Source organism: Nomia melanderi, unplaced genomic scaffold (assembly GCF_051020985.1).
Source record: "Nomia melanderi isolate GNS246 unplaced genomic scaffold, iyNomMela1 scaffold0036, whole genome shotgun sequence".
NCBI lineage: Eukaryota > Metazoa > Arthropoda > Insecta > Hymenoptera > Halictidae > Nomia > Nomia melanderi.
The window spans coordinates 34,222-56,599 of NW_027475151.1; the positions used below are offsets into that span (position 1 = coordinate 34,222).

Consider the following 22,378-nt stretch of genomic DNA (forward strand, 5'->3'; position numbering starts at 1 on the left):
GGCAAAAATGAAAGTGTACTCGAAGAACCCAAAGCCAGATCGCGTCTCGGCCTTGAGGCTAAGATCGAAGTGTACACGCCCAACCCATATCCAGATCGCTTCTAGGCCTTATGGTTAAGATCAAAGTGGACGCGCATAACACACATCCAGATCGCTTCTGGGCCTTATTACTAAGATCAAAGGGTACTCGCAAAACACACATCCAGATCGCTTCCCGGTATTATGGTTAAGATCAAAGTGTGCGAGCATAACCCAACTCCAGATCGCTTCGCGGCTTATGGCTAAGATAAGATCGTACTCGTATAACACACGTACAGATCTCTTCTCGCGGTTGGGCTAAGATCAAAGTGTACTCGCGTAACACACATCCAGATCGCGTCTCGGCTTGATGGCTAAGATCAAAGGGTACTCGCATAATACACATCCCGAGAGCTTCTCGGCCCTATGGATAAGATCAAATTGTACCCGAATAACCCATATACAGATAGCTTCTCGGCCTTACGGCTAAGATCAAAGTGTACTCGCATAACACAAATGCAGATCGATTCCCGGCTTTATGGCTAAGATCAAAGTGAACTGGAATAACACAAATCCAGATCGCTCCTCGGCTTTGTGGCTAAGATCAAACTGTACTCCCATAACACTCATCCAAATCGCTTCTCGGCCTTCTGGCTAAGATCAAAGTGTAGTCGATTAACCCATATCCAAATCGCTGCTCGGCCTTATGGGTAAGATCAAAGTGTACTGTCATAACACACATCTAGATCGCTCCTCGGCCTTATGGCTGAGATCAAAGTGTACTCTCATAACACACATCGAGTTCGCTTCTCGGCCTTATGGCCATTTATTTATCATTTCGTCTATATAACTATTAATGTTCTATCTATCTTACTCTGTTTATTTAACTACTTATTTATTTAGTTATTAACTCATTTAATTATATTCTTTTCCTGGTTTTTATTTATCTATTTACTTAACCATTTCAAACATACTGACTAACGATATATTTGTCTATTTAGTTACATATTTTTTTCTTTTTTCTTTCATTCTACTTACGTATTTATTTATTTATGTACACATTTATTTATTCACATATTTATCTATGTACATATTTATTCATCTACATATTTATTTATTTACATATTTATTTACATATCTGTTTATTTTTTCTTTCTGAACTAACTACGAGATTTGGTAACGATTTCTTAATTAGTGATGTGACACTGGTTCTAATTATTCATCAATTTGGTACTCTTTCTTTTATTTTTCTTTAATTTTTTTATATTTCTGATTTTTTTATCCCAGTTTATTTATTTATCTATTTATTTATTTATTTATTATTTATTATTTATTTATTTATTTACTTGATTATTTTATCTATCTGATCTATTCATTTTAATCATTCCCTGCCTCAACCGCCTACTCTAATTCTATACTAACCGCTTCTCTATAACTGCACTTCCGCGCATGCGCCCTAATTGAAATGCGAAATAGCCGCTACTGAGATGCTTTTAATCGTATTTATATTTATATATCTATTTATTTTATTTTATTTTTGTGCTGTTTTTTATGGCGAAGGCCGGGGCACAGTAGAGCCCGGATTTGACTAGGAACTACATATTATGTACATATTTAACCACTGAATTGTATATATTGAAAATTACCTTTAGCTATATATCTACACTTATATTTATTTTGTCCATATTTATTTATGCTATGTATATTTGTTTATTTAATCTTTAATGTTTATTCTCGCTTATTTCTGTTTGGTTATTTATTTTATCTATTTATTTATTTATTTATTTATGTATATTTATATATTTCTGTGCCTCTTCTTTTCTTGTTTATATTTATGTATGCTATGTATATTTGTTTATTTAATCTACGCTACTATTATTTATTTATTTATATAATTTATTCTAGTTTGGCTATTTATTCGATTAACTATCTACTTCCACTAGTATATACATATTCAGACTCTTGCTAGATTCATATAAATGCTAAGGTGTTTATGAGATAAGAGCCACCGCCGATTGAGATCTGAAAATAGCGACAGACGCTATAGAGTTATATCAACTATTTTGCCTTCGCCATAAAGGCGCTACTATGTATCCACCCCCAGCCAAACAATGTAAGGCTGGGGGAACATTCTTTGTGAATAAAGCGCTTTTTATCTGTTCTTATCAGCTTAATATCTGATACACTCCGCATCGCGGAGTCAGAAAATTAACCCGATTTTTGGATTCAGGCGGATCACTAGGGCTCGCTCCACTTCCGCCGTGAGTCGGTCCGGCACTGCAGTGCCGCCAGAAGCGGCTCAATTAGCGCTGCTAATTAGAGCTCTTATTTTTTTTCACCTGCTGGACCGACTCGGGACTCCAAAGAGTAAGCCCCTTAATATTCTGGCTCCGCGAAGTCCCGAAATCTCGGTAAATTCACCCGCCGCGGTACTACGCAACAGTGCGGGCCGAGTTGCGATCGGGCGTGTGCGCGGCAAGGTCTGTTCACGATCAGTGCTCGAGGTGTTGTGCGGTAAAGTGTGATAAAGTGCCTTCGCCACGGGACCGGATCAAGCCTGCGCGGGAGTACACCTGCGCCGCCCACCTGCGCGGGAGGATCACCTGCGCATCACCACCTGCGCCGCCCACCATCCTGCTTCCGTGGACAATCGAGGGAGAGGACGACCAGGGTCTACTGAGGGTCTAAGAGGGTCCTAGGACAACCAGCCCTCTATTTGGACGCCAACAACCACCACAGGCCAACCCCATCAGCCCTGGTCTTCCTCTACGTGGGTCACCCAACACCGCTACGACCCACCAGGACTTGGCCATCGGCAACCCCGACGGGAAGGACGGCTCGCCTGATCCACGTCTACCTCCGCTGGATCAGGAATCAGGAGCGAGGTGTTATTCCCCTCGGAGAGAGCTCCTGCATCGCTGGACTCCTGCGCCGAGTGAGTCTCTCTTCTCTTTCTATCCCCCCGGCAGTGAGGAGGGTAACGCAGCCGGTCTCCAGCCGTCTGCGGTGCTCGAATCATCGTCGGTAGTCCTCTACCTTACCCCTACGCGTCCACCCACTCCTCCGATCTCTCTCATCCGTTGAAGTGTATCAACGGACCGGGACGCGTGAGGTCCGAGTCGAGTGGCGCCTCCACTTCCTTCTTTTCCCTTCAGTCACCGCCCGCGTGGAGGCTGACTCCACTCACCCGTTAGTTAGTGCAGTCCTCGGTGGAGTGGGTGATTCCGTCGCTCTTCCTCCATCGAGATCGCTGCACTCCTTCGTAACCGTCACCTGTTAGTCTCCCTACCGACTGCCACGTCGGAGGCTGTCATTTTTCCAGGCAGTCTTCGACACCGGACTTAGTGCCGGCGGAGTCAGTAGGGTGTTAGCGCGTGGCGGTATTCCTTCTGTCGCTTTGGACTTAGTTTTCTCTTCTCTTCCTCTGTTATTCCCACTCTGTCTATCCTCCCCGTTTCGCCTCGCTGTGGCACTTAGAAATATTTGCCACAGCAACTCTGTCTCTTCTTCTGTCTCACTTAGCGTAGGACTTAGTCTTAAGAGCGATACAGGACCGCGGTGATAGTGCGTCAGTCACCTCCTGCACTACCGAGGGGAGTAATAATCTCGCCCTGGTGACTCCCTTCCCGGCGGAGTTCCGATGCCCTGCCTGCTTCGGTGTCCCCGGGATCAGGATGAGTGGCGTGTACAAGTCCCACACGGATTTGACAAAGCACGCCCGGAAACATCATCCGGGCGTTGTATTGACGTACAAGTGTCGTGAGTGCAGTTTCACCGGCGATGGGAGGTATCCTCTCAAGGTGGAGAGGCTGCACCGCGACTTTTTACACAAATCCGACCAACAGAACAATCCGTGTGGGACTTGTACAGTTCCCGTGACAGGTTCGACCGGTTGGAGCAACACCTCTCGTCGGGGGAGTTCCGCGTTATTCGCCTCCGTAGAACCGCGCGCTGTTGCGTTAGCTGCTGCCAATTTGGCGGCCCAGTCCCCGCCCCCGCAAACGACGTGCGCCGCGACGTAGCCGCCCACCCACACCCTTTCTACGACGAGGGATTCAACGGGGACGGCAATCACCACCTGCACGACGCGGCGCACAATGGCGGCAGCGGCAACAACAACGGCAAAAGCTAAAACATCTGCAACTACGACGGGGACAACAACGAGGACTACGAGGACGACGACGAAGACGACGACAACGAGACCGGCGGCTAGGGGGGGGGGGGCAAAGCGCGGCCCTGAAGCCGGTCCAGCACTCCCACGCTAACCATCACCATTGGGCCGACTACCAGCGCCCGGCCCGCGCCCCCGACCCCTCGCCCCACAACCAATCTACACCAAACCCAAGGGAACGCTACCGGTCAATAAGAGCGGCAGCCCGCCGCGGCGATCGGGGTCGGCTGCTCCTATGACATCGCCGCCGGCTGCAAGGGCGCCTGCTACCGGGAGGGGCTCCGATCCCTCAGCCGCTACCACAACGAGGCTCACCCCACCGGGCAGAAGAACGGCCCCCGCTACCAGGGGGTCGACTGGCACCCCTCCAGCGAGGACCCCACCCGTCAAGACCCCGCCCACCACCACCCAAGGGCGGGTGACACGGGGTACGAGGGGTGCCAGCGCCCCGGTGGAGGTGGGCAGAAGAACCACCACCACCACACGGGGGACGGTAGCGGCTCCGACCGGAGCCAGAAGAACGCCCCCGAGATTAGGAGGGACACCCACCGCCCAAACTCCATCTCCAAGGGCGGTGGCTCAAGGGAAGGATCCCTCCAGCGGCCCATCACCACCTCGGGCCGCCCAAAGGAAACCCTCGGGGGTAAGGACAGCGGCTTCGCCATCATACGCCGCCGTCACAGCGGGCACCCCTTCCTACACGTCACCTCCCTCGCCGATAGACGTCGCGCCGGAAAGGGGGCTGCGTACAGCAACCAGGGCCACCCCTACACCGCCCGGGCCATCACCACCGCCACCAAGACGCAGCCCCCCACCGAGGAAGCACCGTAGCCCCAGGACGCCGCCGACCATCCGATAATGACCCCCCAGCCTATTGTAGGAGGAGCGATGGTAGCCAGGCCGCTACCACCATCTCCAGCGGCCCCGCTCCTCCCACCCATCGAAGAGGTGGAGGTGCCACAGCCGGCCGGGGCAGCCGCAACCCCGGAATCATCACCGGAGCCGTGGCGAATCGCTGCTGGATCCCGCCGACGCCACCACCGCGGGATCCTGTTGTCGAGCTCGTCGTCCGAAGAGGAGGCGCAGCCGCTGCCGCCAGAGAAGAGGACGACGACGCCTCCTCTACCACCGCGAGAAAAGTCCCCCGCCCGGCCGCCACCGGGCAGCAGCAGCAGCAGCAACAACAACAACAGCGCCGCGCACAATAACGCGCATCGGCCTGGAGCAGGGTGCTCCGGGGCGCCCTCGGTGAGTAGCGTAACATCGTTTAGCCTTTCGCTACTCCCGAGTGTCCCACGTAGTGCCCCCGGCTCCCTTTTTACTTTGCGGGAAGGGGTAGTTTTAAATCGCGCGGGGAGGGATAATCGGAGGCCCGTCACCGTTGATGTAACCGTGAGGGGTGCTCCTGCCTCCGCGACGGAGGCGACCGCACCTGCGAGAAGTCGCAGAACGACCGCACCCTCGCGTGCCTCGGGACCTCGTGAGCCCAGGCGTCCTGCGGCATCCGGGCATTCCTCTCGAAGAAGGGGCGCCATCCGGCCTTTGGTTGGGGTAGCGTTTCCTTCGGAGAGAGAGTTGCTGATCGGCATTGCGCAGAACGCTGGCTCCCTGGAGCAGCTGGAGGATGTTGCGAGGGAAATCGCAGCATACCTGCAGGGCTTCAGAGTCGGGGGACCGACCACGAGAGGGGTCGGGACGGATAGGCCCCAACGGCTTGCGAGAGCTAGGGGCGTGTCGGGCGACCAAGCGGCTCGCGGTTCGAACGGTCACCGCGATCGTCCTGTGTTGGCAGGTGGACCAACGCGGGGAGACCAGGTAAGGGAGGCTACGCGGATACAACGGCTCTTCAGGCAGAACCGCCGGCGTGCTGTTCAGGAGGTGCTCATGGGCCCGTCCTTGCACTGCAAAGTGCCTAAGGACAGGGTACATGAGTACTTTCTCAACATGTACTTACCGGCGGGGAACCTGGGAGCTAGGCCTCCCCCGCCTTCCATCGAGGCTCCAGACGAGGCCAGCAATGTGGCCTTGGTGAAGCTCTTAAAAATGAGTGAGGTAGATCGTCGGATCAGGCGTATGACAAACTCTGCGCCCGGTCCCGACGGTCTAACTTACAATGATCTAAAAAGGGCAGATCCGGGGTCACATTTGCTGACCTCTTTGTTCAATTTGTGTCTTCGTCTGGAGTCGGTCCCCTCGTGTTGGAAAATTTCCAACACTGTGCTTGTGCACAAAAAGGGCGATCGCCACGACCTGTCAAAACTGGCGACCGCTGGCCATATCTGACACGACCCCGAAGCTCTCCGCCGCTGTTCTGGCTGACCGTCTCGTCGCGTGGTCGGTCCAGAACAAGCGCCTAAGTCCCGCGCAAAAGGGCTTCTTGCCGTACGAGGGGTGTTATGAACATAACTTCGTGTTGCAGGGGGCCCTTACAGACGCTCGCAGGTGGGGGCGTCAGGCAGTGGTGGCGTGGTTGGACCTGGCGAACGCGTTCGGCTCGGTCCCCCACGCCTCCATCTACCAATCCTTCGTGGAGGCCGGGGTTCCCTCTACTCTTCAGAATATTCTGAAGAGTATGTACCACGGTTGCACCACACGGGTGCTGAAAGCCGACGGGTTTACCGACCCCGTTTCGATCCTCTCCGGGGTGCGCCTGGGCTGTCTGATGAGCCCTGTGGCGTTTAACCTCGCCCTGGAACCGGTGCTGCGCGCAGCTACTGGGACCTCGGCGGGTTACACGCTGCACGGCCATCGGCACAGTGTCCTGGCGTACGCGGACGATCTCGCGTTGATCGCCGACACCCCGGAGGGTATGGAAACGCTGCTAAAGGCAGTGGGTGCTGCGGCGAGTGGCATCGGATTGCAGTTTAATCCCGCAAAATGCGCGACCCTCCACCATCGTGGTAGGGGGCCGCGCGAGATCCGTCCACTCGCTTCACCATCCAGGGTCAGGAAATGCGCGCCCTGGCAGCCGGTAAGACCTACGAACACCTGGGCGTTCCCACAAGGTTTCAGGTCCGTTAAACCCCACTGTTGACGATCGAAGAGCTGGTCCAGGACCTGCAGGCCGTCGACCGTTCCCTCTTGGCCCCGTGGCAGAAGGCCGAGACCGTGGCAGCTTTTATACTGCCACGCCTCGACTTCTACCTGCGGGGAGCCCACGCGGAGAAACGTCCCTTAATTACTGTCGACAAAGAGATTCGACGTATGGCCAAGTCCTGGCTCAACCTCCCGCAGCGGGCCAGCGCGGAAGTAGTCTACCTCCCACCTAGTAGGGGGGGATATGGACTGCTTCCGCTTGCTGACATGGCCGACGTCCTGACCATCGCTCATGCGTTCCGTCTTTTGACGGCGGATGATGCGGTGGTCAGGGAGTTGAACTGGAACTCGCTGCGCGAGGCTGTAGCCAGGAAAATCGGCCATACCAACCCGTCGAACAATGACCTGGCCGAGTACCTCTCTGGTTCGCTGAAGGGGTACTTCGCCAGGGACGGGGGGGACATTTCTTCGCTGTGGTCGAGGGCACGGAACGCGGCACGCAGGAGTCGGGACCTGCTCGGATTGCGTTGGCAGTGGAGCGAGGAGAGATCTGAGCTCGCGATTACGCTCAGTGGTTCTCGCGATCGGGAGACCATTGTCCCGCCCGTGGCGAGGGTCCAGATGATTCGCCGATTGCGGATGGCAGTGGTAGAATATTACCACCTACGCCTTCAGCGTAAGAAGGACCAGGGGAAGGTATTCGGGGTGTCGTCGCGGAGTGGTGCTTCAAACCACTTCCTCCGCGGCGGCAACTTCACCCGCTTCGCCGATTGGCGCTTCATTCACCGAGCTCGCCTTGACGTCTTGCCTCTTAACGGGGCAAGACGCTGGGGTGAGGGTGATAAGCGTTGCCGGCGCTGTGGGGCGGAGCTCGAATCCCTTCCCCGCGTCCTTTGCCCCTGTCGTCTGCATTCGGCGGCCTGGCAACTTCGCCACGATGCGGTGGTTTCCCGCATCGCTAAGGCCTGCCGGCTCCCAGGGGAATTAAGGGTTAACCGGACGGTCGAGGGCATTGACGGGCATCTGGGGGCTCTTAGGCCTGACATCGTTGTCAGGCACGAGCCCTCAAGGAGCATCGTCATCGTCGATGTTACCGTGCCCTTCGAGAACGAATATATTTCATTCGAGGAGGCCAGGGCGCGAAAGATACAGAAGTAAAAGCCCCTGGCCGACGTTCTCGGAGGGCGCGGTTATCGGGTGGCGGTCTCCGCGATCGTCGTCGGTGCCCTCGGCTCCTGGGATCCGGCCAATGAGTCTGTGTTGAAGATTTTGCGTATCGGTAATCGGTACGCATCTCTGATGCGCCGGCTCATTGTGTCGGATATTGTCCGGTGGAGCCGGGATATCTACGTGGAGCACGTCTCGGGAGTTCGCCAGTATCGCGAGGCCCTCACTGAGGATGTCCCGGCCCCTGATCCAGGCCGACCCATTTAAGAACTGCGGGGGTCAACTCCCCCGACTTAGGTAGAGGAGCAGCAGACGGAGGCAGCGATAGGGTAAGTACAAAAGTTGATACCTAACCATTAACCAAGTGTCTGTGAGCTATATTTTATTATTTTAATAACTATGGAATTTTAACTAACAACCTATACTTATGCACTTTGCTTTTAATATTTTCAACTATCCCTCTTAATCTTTTAACTATCTATTTTAATTCTTGCTTCTCTCTTTTTTATGCTATCTATTATTATTTGTTTTAATTAAACTACTACTTTTCTTCTGTTTTATTTATCGACTTTTGACATTACTTAACCGCTTTTTATCAATCTTTAGTTTTCTTATTTTACTAGTGATGGGACACTGGTTCTTTTTAATCTATCAACTTTCGTACTCTTTCTATTCATTTCATATTATGGCACAGTTATCTTTCCACAGCTGTAACAGCCAGGTGTTTGCCAATTTATTTATCTATTTATTATTATTTACTTATTTATTGTTTTAACTATTTACATATTTATTTATCCACCTATTTGTCCATTGTTTTAGCTATTTATATATTTCTTTATTTATGTATTTATTTATTTATTTATTTGTCTATTTATTTAACTATCTATTTATTTATTTATTTATTTATTTATGTATTTGTCTATTTATTTAACTATCTATTTATTTATTTATTTATTTATTTATTTATGTATTTGTCTATTTATTTAAGTATCTATTTATTTATTTATTTATTTATTTATTTATTTATGTATTTGTCTATTTATTTAACTATCTATTTATTTATTTATTTATTTATTTATTTATGTATTTGTCTATTTATTTAAGTATCTATTTATTTATTTAATTATTTATTTATTTATTTGTCTATTCATTGATTCATTCATTCATTCATTCATTCATTCATTCATTCATTCATTCATTCATTCATTCATTCATTCATTCATTCATTCATTCATTCATTCATTCATTCATTCATTCATTCATTCATTCATTCATTCATTCATTCATTCATTCATTCATTCATTCATTCATTCATTCATTCATTCATTCATTCATTCATTCATTCATTCATTCATTCATTCATTCATTCATTCATTCATTCATTCATTCATTCATTCATTCATTCATTCATTCATTCATTCATTCATTCATTCATTCATTCATTCATTCATTCATTCATTCATTCATTCATTCATTCATTCATTCATTCATTCATTCATTCATTCATTCATTCATTCATTCATTCATTCATTCATTCATTCATTCATTCATTCATTCATTCATTCATTCATTCATTCATTCATTCATTCATTCATTCATTCATTCATTCATTCATTCATTCATTCATTCATTCATTCATTCATTCATTCATTCATTCATTCATTCATTCATTCATTCATTCATTCATTCATTCATTCATTCATTCATTCATTCATTCATTCATTCATTCATTCATTCATTCATTCATTCATTCATTCATTCATTCATTCATTCATTCATTCATTCATTCATTCATTCATTCATTCATTCATTCATTCATTCATTCATTCATTCATTCATTCATTCATTCATTCATTCATTCATTCATTCATTCATTCATTCATTCATTCATTCATTCATTCATTCATTCATTCATTCATTCATTCATTCATTCATTCATTCATTCATTCATTCATTCATTCATTCATTCATTCATTCATTCATTCATTCATTCATTCATTCATTCATTCATTCATTCATTCATTCATTCATTCATTCATTCATTCATTCATTCATTCATTCATTCATTCATTCATTCATTCATTCATTCATTCATTCATTCATTCATTCATTCATTCATTCATTCATTCATTCATTCATTCATTCATTCATTCATTCATTCATTCATTCATTCATTCATTCATTCATTCATTCATTCATTCATTCATTCATTCATTCATTCATTCATTCATTCATTCATTCATTCATTCATTCATTCATTCATTCATTCATTCATTCATTCATTCATTCATTCATTCATTCATTCATTCATTCATTCATTCATTCATTCATTCATTCATTCATTCATTCATTCATTCATTCATTCATTCATTCATTCATTCATTCATTCATTCATTCATTCATTCATTCATTCATTCATTCATTCATTCATTCATTCATTCATTCATTCATTCATTCATTCATTCATTCATTCATTCATTCATTCATTCATTCATTCATTCATTCATTCATTCATTCATTCATTCATTCATTCATTCATTCATTCATTCATTCATTCATTCATTCATTCATTCATTCATTCATTCATTCATTCATTCATTCATTCATTCATTCATTCATTCATTCATTCATTCATTCATTCATTCATTCATTCATTCATTCATTCATTCATTCATTCATTCATTCATTCATTCATTCATTCATTCATTCATTCATTCATTCATTCATTCATTCATTCATTCATTCATTCATTCATTCATTCATTCATTCATTCATTCATTCATTCATTCATTCATTCATTCATTCATTCATTCATTCATTCATTCATTCATTCATTCATTCATTCATTCATTCATTCATTCATTCATTCATTCATTCATTCATTCATTCATTCATTCATTCATTCATTCATTCATTCATTCATTCATTCATTCATTCATTCATTCATTCATTCATTCATTCATTCATTCATTCATTCATTCATTCATTCATTCATTCATTCATTCATTCATTCATTCATTCATTCATTCATTCATTCATTCATTCATTCATTCATTCATTCATTCATTCATTCATTCATTCATTCATTCATTCATTCATTCATTCATTCATTCATTCATTCATTCATTCATTCATTCATTCATTCATTCATTCATTCATTCATTCATTCATTCATTCATTCATTCATTCATTCATTCATTCATTCATTCATTCATTCATTCATTCATTCATTCATTCATTCATTCATTCATTCATTCATTCATTCATTCATTCATTCATTCATTCATTCATTCATTCATTCATTCATTCATTCATTCATTCATTCATTCATTCATTCATTCATTCATTCATTCATTCATTCATTCATTCATTCATTCATTCATTCATTCATTCATTCATTCATTCATTCATTCATTCATTCATTCATTCATTCATTCATTCATTCATTCATTCATTCATTCATTCATTCATTCATTCATTCATTCATTCATTCATTCATTCATTCATTCATTCATTCATTCATTCATTCATTCATTCATTCATTCATTCATTCATTCATTCATTCATTCATTCATTCATTCATTCATTCATTCATTCATTCATTCATTCATTCATTCATTCATTCATTCATTCATTCATTCATTCATTCATTCATTCATTCATTCATTCATTCATTCATTCATTCATTCATTCATTCATTCATTCATTCATTCATTCATTCATTCATTCATTCATTCATTCATTCATTCATTCATTCATTCATTCATTCATTCATTCATTCATTCATTCATTCATTCATTCATTCATTCATTCATTCATTCATTCATTCATTCATTCATTCATTCATTCATTCATTCATTCATTCATTCATTCATTCATTCATTCATTCATTCATTCATTCATTCATTCATTCATTCATTCATTCATTCATTCATTCATTCATTCATTCATTCATTCATTCATTCATTCATTCATTCATTCATTCATTCATTCATTCATTCATTCATTCATTCATTCATTCATTCATTCATTCATTCATTCATTCATTCATTCATTCATTCATTCATTCATTCATTCATTCATTCATTCATTCATTCATTCATTCATTCATTCATTCATTCATTCATTCATTCATTCATTCATTCATTCATTCATTCATTCATTCATTCATTCATTCATTCATTCATTCATTCATTCATTCATTCATTCATTCATTCATTCATTCATTCATTCATTCATTCATTCATTCATTCATTCATTCATTCATTCATTCATTCATTCATTCATTCATTCATTCATTCATTCATTCATTCATTCATTCATTCATTCATTCATTCATTCATTCATTCATTCATTCATTCATTCATTCATTCATTCATTCATTCATTCATTCATTCATTCATTCATTCATTCATTCATTCATTCATTCATTCATTCATTCATTCATTCATTCATTCATTCATTCATTCATTCATTCATTCATTCATTCATTCATTCATTCATTCATTCATTCATTCATTCATTCATTCATTCATTCATTCATTCATTCATTCATTCATTCATTCATTCATTCATTCATTCATTCATTCATTCATTCATTCATTCATTCATTCATTCATTCATTCATTCATTCATTCATTCATTCATTCATTCATTCATTCATTCATTCATTCATTCATTCATTCATTCATTCATTCATTCATTCATTCATTCATTCATTCATTCATTCATTCATTCATTCATTCATTCATTCATTCATTCATTCATTCATTCATTCATTCATTCATTCATTCATTCATTCATTCATTCATTCATTCATTCATTCATTCATTCATTCATTCATTCATTCATTCATTCATTCATTCATTCATTCATTCATTCATTCATTCATTCATTCATTCATTCATTCATTCATTCATTCATTCATTCATTCATTCATTCATTCATTCATTCATTCATTCATTCATTCATTCATTCATTCATTCATTCATTCATTCATTCATTCATTCATTCATTCATTCATTCATTCATTCATTCATTCATTCATTCATTCATTCATTCATTCATTCATTCATTCATTCATTCATTCATTCATTCATTCATTCATTCATTCATTCATTCATTCATTCATTCATTCATTCATTCATTCATTCATTCATTCATTCATTCATTCATTCATTCATTCATTCATTCATTCATTCATTCATTCATTCATTCATTCATTCATTCATTCATTCATTCATTCATTCATTCATTCATTCATTCATTCATTCATTCATTCATTCATTCATTCATTCATTCATTCATTCATTCATTCATTCATTCATTCATTCATTCATTCATTCATTCATTCATTCATTCATTCATTCATTCATTCATTCATTCATTCATTCATTCATTCATTCATTCATTCATTCATTCATTCATTCATTCATTCATTCATTCATTCATTCATTCATTCATTCATTCATTCATTCATTCATTCATTCATTCATTCATTCATTCATTCATTCATTCATTCATTCATTCATTCATTCATTCATTCATTCATTCATTCATTCATTCATTCATTCATTCATTCATTCATTCATTCATTCATTCATTCATTCATTCATTCATTCATTCATTCATTCATTCATTCATTCATTCATTCATTCATTCATTCATTCATTCATTCATTCATTCATTCATTCATTCATTCATTCATTCATTCATTCATTCATTCATTCATTCATTCATTCATTCATTCATTCATTCATTCATTCATTCATTCATTCATTCATTCATTCATTCATTCATTCATTCATTCATTCATTCATTCATTCATTCATTCATTCATTCATTCATTCATTCATTCATTCATTCATTCATTCATTCATTCATTCATTCATTCATTCATTCATTCATTCATTCATTCATTCATTCATTCATTCATTCATTCATTCATTCATTCATTCATTCATTCATTCATTCATTCATTCATTCATTCATTCATTCATTCATTCATTCATTCATTCATTCATTCATTCATTCATTCATTCATTCATTCATTCATTCATTCATTCATTCATTCATTCATTCATTCATTCATTCATTCATTCATTCATTCATTCATTCATTCATTCATTCATTCATTCATTCATTCATTCATTCATTCATTCATTCATTCATTCATTCATTCATTCATTCATTCATTCATTCATTCATTCATTCATTCATTCATTCATTCATTCATTCATTCATTCATTCATTCATTCATTCATTCATTCATTCATTCATTCATTCATTCATTCATTCATTCATTCATTCATTCATTCATTCATTCATTCATTCATTCATTCATTCATTCATTCATTCATTCATTCATTCATTCATTCATTCATTCATTCATTCATTCATTCATTCATTCATTCATTCATTCATTCATTCATTCATTCATTCATTCATTCATTCATTCATTCATTCATTCATTCATTCATTCATTCATTCATTCATTCATTCATTCATTCATTCATTCATTCATTCATTCATTCATTCATTCATTCATTCATTCATTCATTCATTCATTCATTCATTCATTCATTCATTCATTCATTCATTCATTCATTCATTCATTCATTCATTCATTCATTCATTCATTCATTCATTCATTCATTCATTCATTCATTCATTCATTCATTCATTCATTCATTCATTCATTCATTCATTCATTCATTCATTCATTCATTCATTCATTCATTCATTCATTCATTCATTCATTCATTCATTCATTCATTCATTCATTCATTCATTCATTCATTCATTCATTCATTCATTCATTCATTCATTCATTCATTCATTCATTCATTCATTCATTCATTCATTCATTCATTCATTCATTCATTCATTCATTCATTCATTCATTCATTCATTCATTCATTCATTCATTCATTCATTCATTCATTCATTCATTCATTCATTCATTCATTCATTCATTCATTCATTCATTCATTCATTCATTCATTCATTCATTCATTCATTCATTCATTCATTCATTCATTCATTCATTCATTCATTCATTCATTCATTCATTCATTCATTCATTCATTCATTCATTCATTCATTCATTCATTCATTCATTCATTCATTCATTCATTCATTCATTCATTCATTCATTCATTCATTCATTCATTCATTCATTCATTCATTCATTCATTCATTCATTCATTCATTCATTCATTCATTCATTCATTCATTCATTCATTCATTCATTCATTCATTCATTCATTCATTCATTCATTCATTCATTCATTCATTCATTCATTCATTCATTCATTCATTCATTCATTCATTCATTCATTCATTCATTCATTCATTCATTCATTCATTCATTCATTCATTCATTCATTCATTCATTCATTCATTCATTCATTCATTCATTCATTCATTCATTCATTCATTCATTCATTCATTCATTCATTCATTCATTCATTCATTCATTCATTCATTCATTCATTCATTCATTCATTCATTCATTCATTCATTCATTCATTCATTCATTCATTCATTCATTCATTCATTCATTCATTCATTCATTCATTCATTCATTCATTCATTCATTCATTCATTCATTCATTCATTCATTCATTCATTCATTCATTCATTCATTCATTCATTCATTCATTCATTCATTCATTCATTCATTCATTCATTCATTCATTCATTCATTCATTCATTCATTCATTCATTCATTCATTCATTCATTCATTCATTCATTCATTCATTCATTCATTCATTCATTCATTCATTCATTCATTCATTCATTCATTCATTCATTCATTCATTCATTCATTCATTCATTCATTCATTCATTCATTCATTCATTCATTCATTCATTCATTCATTCATTCATTCATTCATTCATTCATTCATTCATTCATTCATTCATTCATTCATTCATTCATTCATTCATTCATTCATTCATTCATTCATTCATTCATTCATTCATTCATTCATTCATTCATTCATTCATTCATTCATTCATTCATTCATTCATTCATTCATTCATTCATTCATTCATTCATTCATTCATTCATTCATTCATTCATTCATTCATTCATTCATTCATTCATTCATTCATTCATTCATTCATTCATTCATTCATTCATTCATTCATTCATTCATTCATTCATTCATTCATTCATTCATTCATTCATTCATTCATTCATTCATTCATTCATTCATTCATTCATTCATTCATTCATTCATTCATTCATTCATTCATTCATTCATTCATTCATTCATTCATTCATTCATTCATTCATTCATTCATTCATTCATTCATTCATTCATTCATTCATTCATTCATTCATTCATTCATTCATTCATTCATTCATTCATTCATTCATTCATTCATTCATTCATTCATTCATTCATTCATTCATTCATTCATTCATTCATTCATTCATTCATTCATTCATTCATTCATTCATTCATTCATTCATTCATTCATTCATTCATTCATTCATTCATTCATTCATTCATTCATTCATTCATTCATTCATTCATTCATTCATTCATTCATTCATTCATTCATTCATTCATTCATTCATTCATTCATTCATTCATTCATTCATTCATTCATTCATTCATTCATTCATTCATTCATTCATTCATTCATTCATTCATTCATTCATTCATTCATTCATTCATTCATTCATTCATTCATTCATTCATTCATTCATTCATTCATTCATTCATTCATTCATTCATTCATTCATTCATTCATTCATTCATTCATTCATTCATTCATTCATTCATTCATTCATTCATTCATTCATTCATTCATTCATTCATTCATTCATTCATTCATTCATTCATTCATTCATTCATTCATTCATTCATTCATTCATTCATTCATTCATTCATTCATTCATTCATTCATTCATTCATTCATTCATTCATTCATTCATTCATTCATTCATTCATTCATTCATTCATTCATTCATTCATTCATTCATTCATTCATTCATTCATTCATTCATTCATTCATTCATTCATTCATTCATTCATTCATTCATTCATTCATTCATTCATTCATTCATTCATTCATTCATTCATTCATTCATTCATTCATTCATTCATTCATTCATTCATTCATTCATTCATTCATTCATTCATTCATTCATTCATTCATTCATTCATTCATTCATTCATTCATTCATTCATTCATTCATTCATTCATTCATTCATTCATTCATTCATTCATTCATTCATTCATTCATTCATTCATTCATTCATTCATTCATTCATTCATTCATTCATTCATTCATTCATTCATTCATTCATTCATTCATTCATTCATTCATTCATTCATTCATTCATTCATTCATTCATTCATTCATTCATTCATTCATTCATTCATTCATTCATTCATTCATTCATTCATTCATTCATTCATTCATTCATTCATTCATTCATTCATTCATTCATTCATTCATTCATTCATTCATTCATTCATTCATTCATTCATTCATTCATTCATTCATTCATTCATTCATTCATTCATTCATTCATTCATTCATTCATTCATTCATTCATTCATTCATTCATTCATTCATTCATTCATTCATTCATTCATTCATTCATTCATTCATTCATTCATTCATTCATTCATTCATTCATTCATTCATTCATTCATTCATTCATTCATTCATTCATTCATTCATTCATTCATTCATTCATTCATTCATTCATTCATTCATTCATTCATTCATTCATTCATTCATTCATTCATTCATTCATTCATTCATTCATTCATTCATTCATTCATTCATTCATTCATTCATTCATTCATTCATTCATTCATTCATTCATTCATTCATTCATTCATTCATTCATTCATTCATTCATTCATTCATTCATTCATTCATTCATTCATTCATTCATTCATTCATTCATTCATTCATTCATTCATTCATTCATTCATTCATTCATTCATTCATTCATTCATTCATTCATTCATTCATTCATTCATTCATTCATTCATTCATTCATTCATTCATTCATTCATTCATTCATTCATTCATTCATTCATTCATTCATTCATTCATTCATTCATTCATTCATTCATTCATTCATTCATTCATTCATTCATTCATTCATTCATTCATTCATTCATTCATTCATTCATTCATTCATTCATTCATTCATTCATTCATTCATTCATTCATTCATTCATTCATTCATTCATTCATTCATTCATTCATTCATTCATTCATTCATTCATTCATTCATTCATTCATTCATTCATTTATCTATATATCTGTTTATTTTTATTTATTTACTTATTTATTTATTTTGTTATTTGCTTATTTATTTATTTGCTCTTTTATTTATTTATTTATGTAATACTTATGTGTTTTGGTTTTAAACCTGGCTCACTCCTATCGCCTGCTGCAACACGCTGCTTACCATCTATATGAACCTGCACTATCGCGCATGCGCCCCAGTTTAACCAAAATATTGTCACTAAAAGTTTGCGAATCGTATATATTTATTTATATTTTATAATATATTTTGTGACTACTTAATTTATGTATTAATACTTTTCTTTTTATTTTTGTCTTGTTTTTGTATTATTTCTTTAAGTTATATTATTCTGCTTTGCGTTAGTTTCTACGGCGAAGGCTCGGGCATCTTAATGACCGGAAACTGGCTAAGGAATTATAATTTGTGTACATACTCTACCCAGAGTGTACATACCTATCCCTCGATCTTATTTATTTATCATTTTTTATCTTTCTTTTTATTTATTTATTTATTAATTAATTAATTTATTTATTTATTTATTTATTTATTTATTTATTTATTTATGTTATTTCTATTGTATTCGCTAATCTTAATCTATATGTATCTATTTATTTATTTATTATTTTAACGTATTCTTTTATTTTAATTTATGTTTATTTGCCTACTCAGCTATCTACTTGTATGTATCTATATGCGATATAGCCAAGGCCGCAACTAGGCGGTTCTAGATAACTTTTATCATAACTAAAATTAATATATCAATTAGCCATCGCCATAAAGGCGCTACTATGTATCCACCCCCGGCCGAAGCATGTAAGGCCGGGGGAACATGTTTTGAAATAAACGCCTCATAACACACATCCAGATCGCTGCTCCGCCTTATGGCTAAGATCAAAGTGTACTCGCTCAACACACATTCAAATCGCTGCTCTGCCGTATGGCTAAGAGCAAAGTGTACTCGCATAACCCTAATCCAGGACGCTTCTCGGCCTTATGGCTAAGGTAATAGTGTACTCGAATAACACACATACAGAACGCTTCACGGGCTTATGGCTAAGATCAAAGTGTACTCGCATAACAAACATCCAGAACGCTTTACGGGCTTATGGCTAAGATCAAAGTGTACGCGAATAACCCAAATCCAGATCGCTTCTCGGCCATATGGCAAAGATCAAAGTGTACTCGATTAACCCAAATCCAGATCGCTTCTCGGCATTATGGCTAAGGTAATAGTGTACTGGAATAACACACATACAGAACGCTTCACGGGCTTATGGCTAAGATCAAAGTTTACCCGAATAACCCGAATCCACATCGCTTCTCGGCCTTATAACTAAGATGAAAGTGTACACGCATAAAACGCATCCAGATCGCTTCTCGGCCTTATGGCTAAGAGCAAAGTGTATTCGCATAACTTATGGCTAAGAGCAAAGTGTATTCGCATAACACACATCCAGAACGCTTCTGGGCCTTATGGCCAAGATCAAAGTGTACACGAATAACCCAATTCCAGATTGCTTCTCGGCCTTATGGCTAAGATCAAAGTGCACTTGCGTAACACATATCCAGATCGCTTCTCGGCCTTATGGCTAAAATCAAAGTGTGATCGAATAACCCAAATCTAGATCGATTCTCGGCCTTATGATTAAGATCAAAGTGTACTCGCATAACACACATCCACAAAGTGTACTCGAATAACCAAAATCCAGGTCGCTTCTCGGCCTTATGGCTAAGATCAAATTGTACTCGAAAAACCCAAATCCAGATCGGTTCTCGGTCTTATGGTGACGATCAATGCGTACTGGCATAACGCACATCCAGGCATCTTCTCGGCCTTATGGGTAAGATGAAAGCGTACTCTCATGACACACATCCAGATCGCCTTTCATAAAAAGAATACCACTAATAATACTATGAAAACAATATACGATTATATAAAACTATTTAAAGCTATACAAATCTATTAAAACCATATTTTAATTATATAATACTACATAAAACAATATCAATCTATATAAAACTATATAAAACTCTATAAAGCTAAAATAAAACTTTATAAATCGATTAACTTATATAAAACAGTATAAAACAACATAAATCAATGTAAAGCTGTATAAAACTATATAAAACTGTAAAAACCTATATAAAACGTTTTAAAGCCATATAAAACTATATGGAACCAATAGAAATGTATAAACAAAAATACACCAATATAAAACTATATAAAATTATTTAAAACTACATAGAACTATATAAAGCTATATAAAACTATACAAAACTATATAAAATTATATAGAGTTATATAAAACTATATAAAGCTTTGTAAAACTAATAAAAGTATATAAAAGTATGTAAACCTATGTAAATCTATATAAAAATATATGAAACTATATGAAACTATATCAAACTAATGAAACTAATAAAACTATATGAAACTATATATATCTATATGAAACTATATAAAACTATGGAAAACTATACAAAACTATATAAAATTACTAAAACTATATAAAAATACATAAAACTATATAAAACTATATAAAACTATATAACACTCTATGAACCTATATGAAACCATATAAAACTATATAAAACTATATAAAACTATATAAAACTATGTAAAACTATATAATCTTAGTAAAACTATATAATATTATATGAAGCTATATATAACTATATAAAACTATGTAAACCTAATAGAACTATATGAAACTATACAAAACTATATAAAACCACCAAAACTACTAAAACTACTAAAACTTTATAAAACTATATAAAACTATATAAAACTATATAAAACTATATAAAACTATATAAAACTATATGAAACTATACAAAACTATATAAAACTATACAAATCTATATAAAACAGTATAAAACTATATACAACTATATAAAACTATATAGAACTATATAAAGCTATATAAAACTATGTAAAACTGTATAACTCTATATAAAACTATATATACCTATATAAAACTAAGAAAACAATATGAAACCTTATAAAACTATATAAAACTATATAAGCCTTATTAGCCATAAGGGCGAGAAGCGATCTGTATGTGCGTTATACGAGTACGCTTTGATCTTAGCCACAAGGCCGAGAAGCGATCTGGATTTGGGTTATTCGGGTACACTTTGATCTTAGCCATAAGGCCGAGAGGCGATCTGGAGGTGTGTTATGAGAGTACACTTTGGCCTTAGTCATAAAGCCGAAAAGCGATCTGGATTTGATTTATTCGAGTACACTTTGATATTAGCCATAAGGGCGAGAAGCGTTCTGGATGTGTGTTATGCGAGTACACTTTGATCTTAGCCATACAGCCGAGCAGCGATCTGGATTTGGGTTATCCGTGTACACATTGATCTTTGCCATAAGGCCGAGAGGCGATCTGGAGGTGTGTTATGCCTGTAAACCTTGATCTTAGCCATACAGCCGACAAGCAATCTGGATGTGTGTCATGCGAGTAGACTTTGATCTTAGGCATAAGGCCGAGTAGCGAACTGGATTTGGGTTATGCGACTACACTTTGATCTCAGCTATAAGGCCGAGAAGCGAAATGGATGTGTGTTATGAGCGCGCACTTTGGTCTTAGCCATTAGGCCGAGAAGCGACCTGCATTTGAGATATTCGAGTACACTTTGATCTTACCCATAAGTCCCAGGGGCGATCTGGATTTGGGTTATTCGAGTACA

At 37.6% G+C, this 22,378-nt stretch overlaps 1 pseudogene; it reads left to right on the top strand.

The window, feature by feature from the left end:
• Positions 1-2,145: 2,145 nt before the first annotated feature.
• LOC143175318 (U2 spliceosomal RNA) lies at positions 2,146-2,326 on the top strand (annotated as a pseudogene).
• The last annotated feature ends 20,052 nt before the right edge of the window (positions 2,327-22,378 follow it).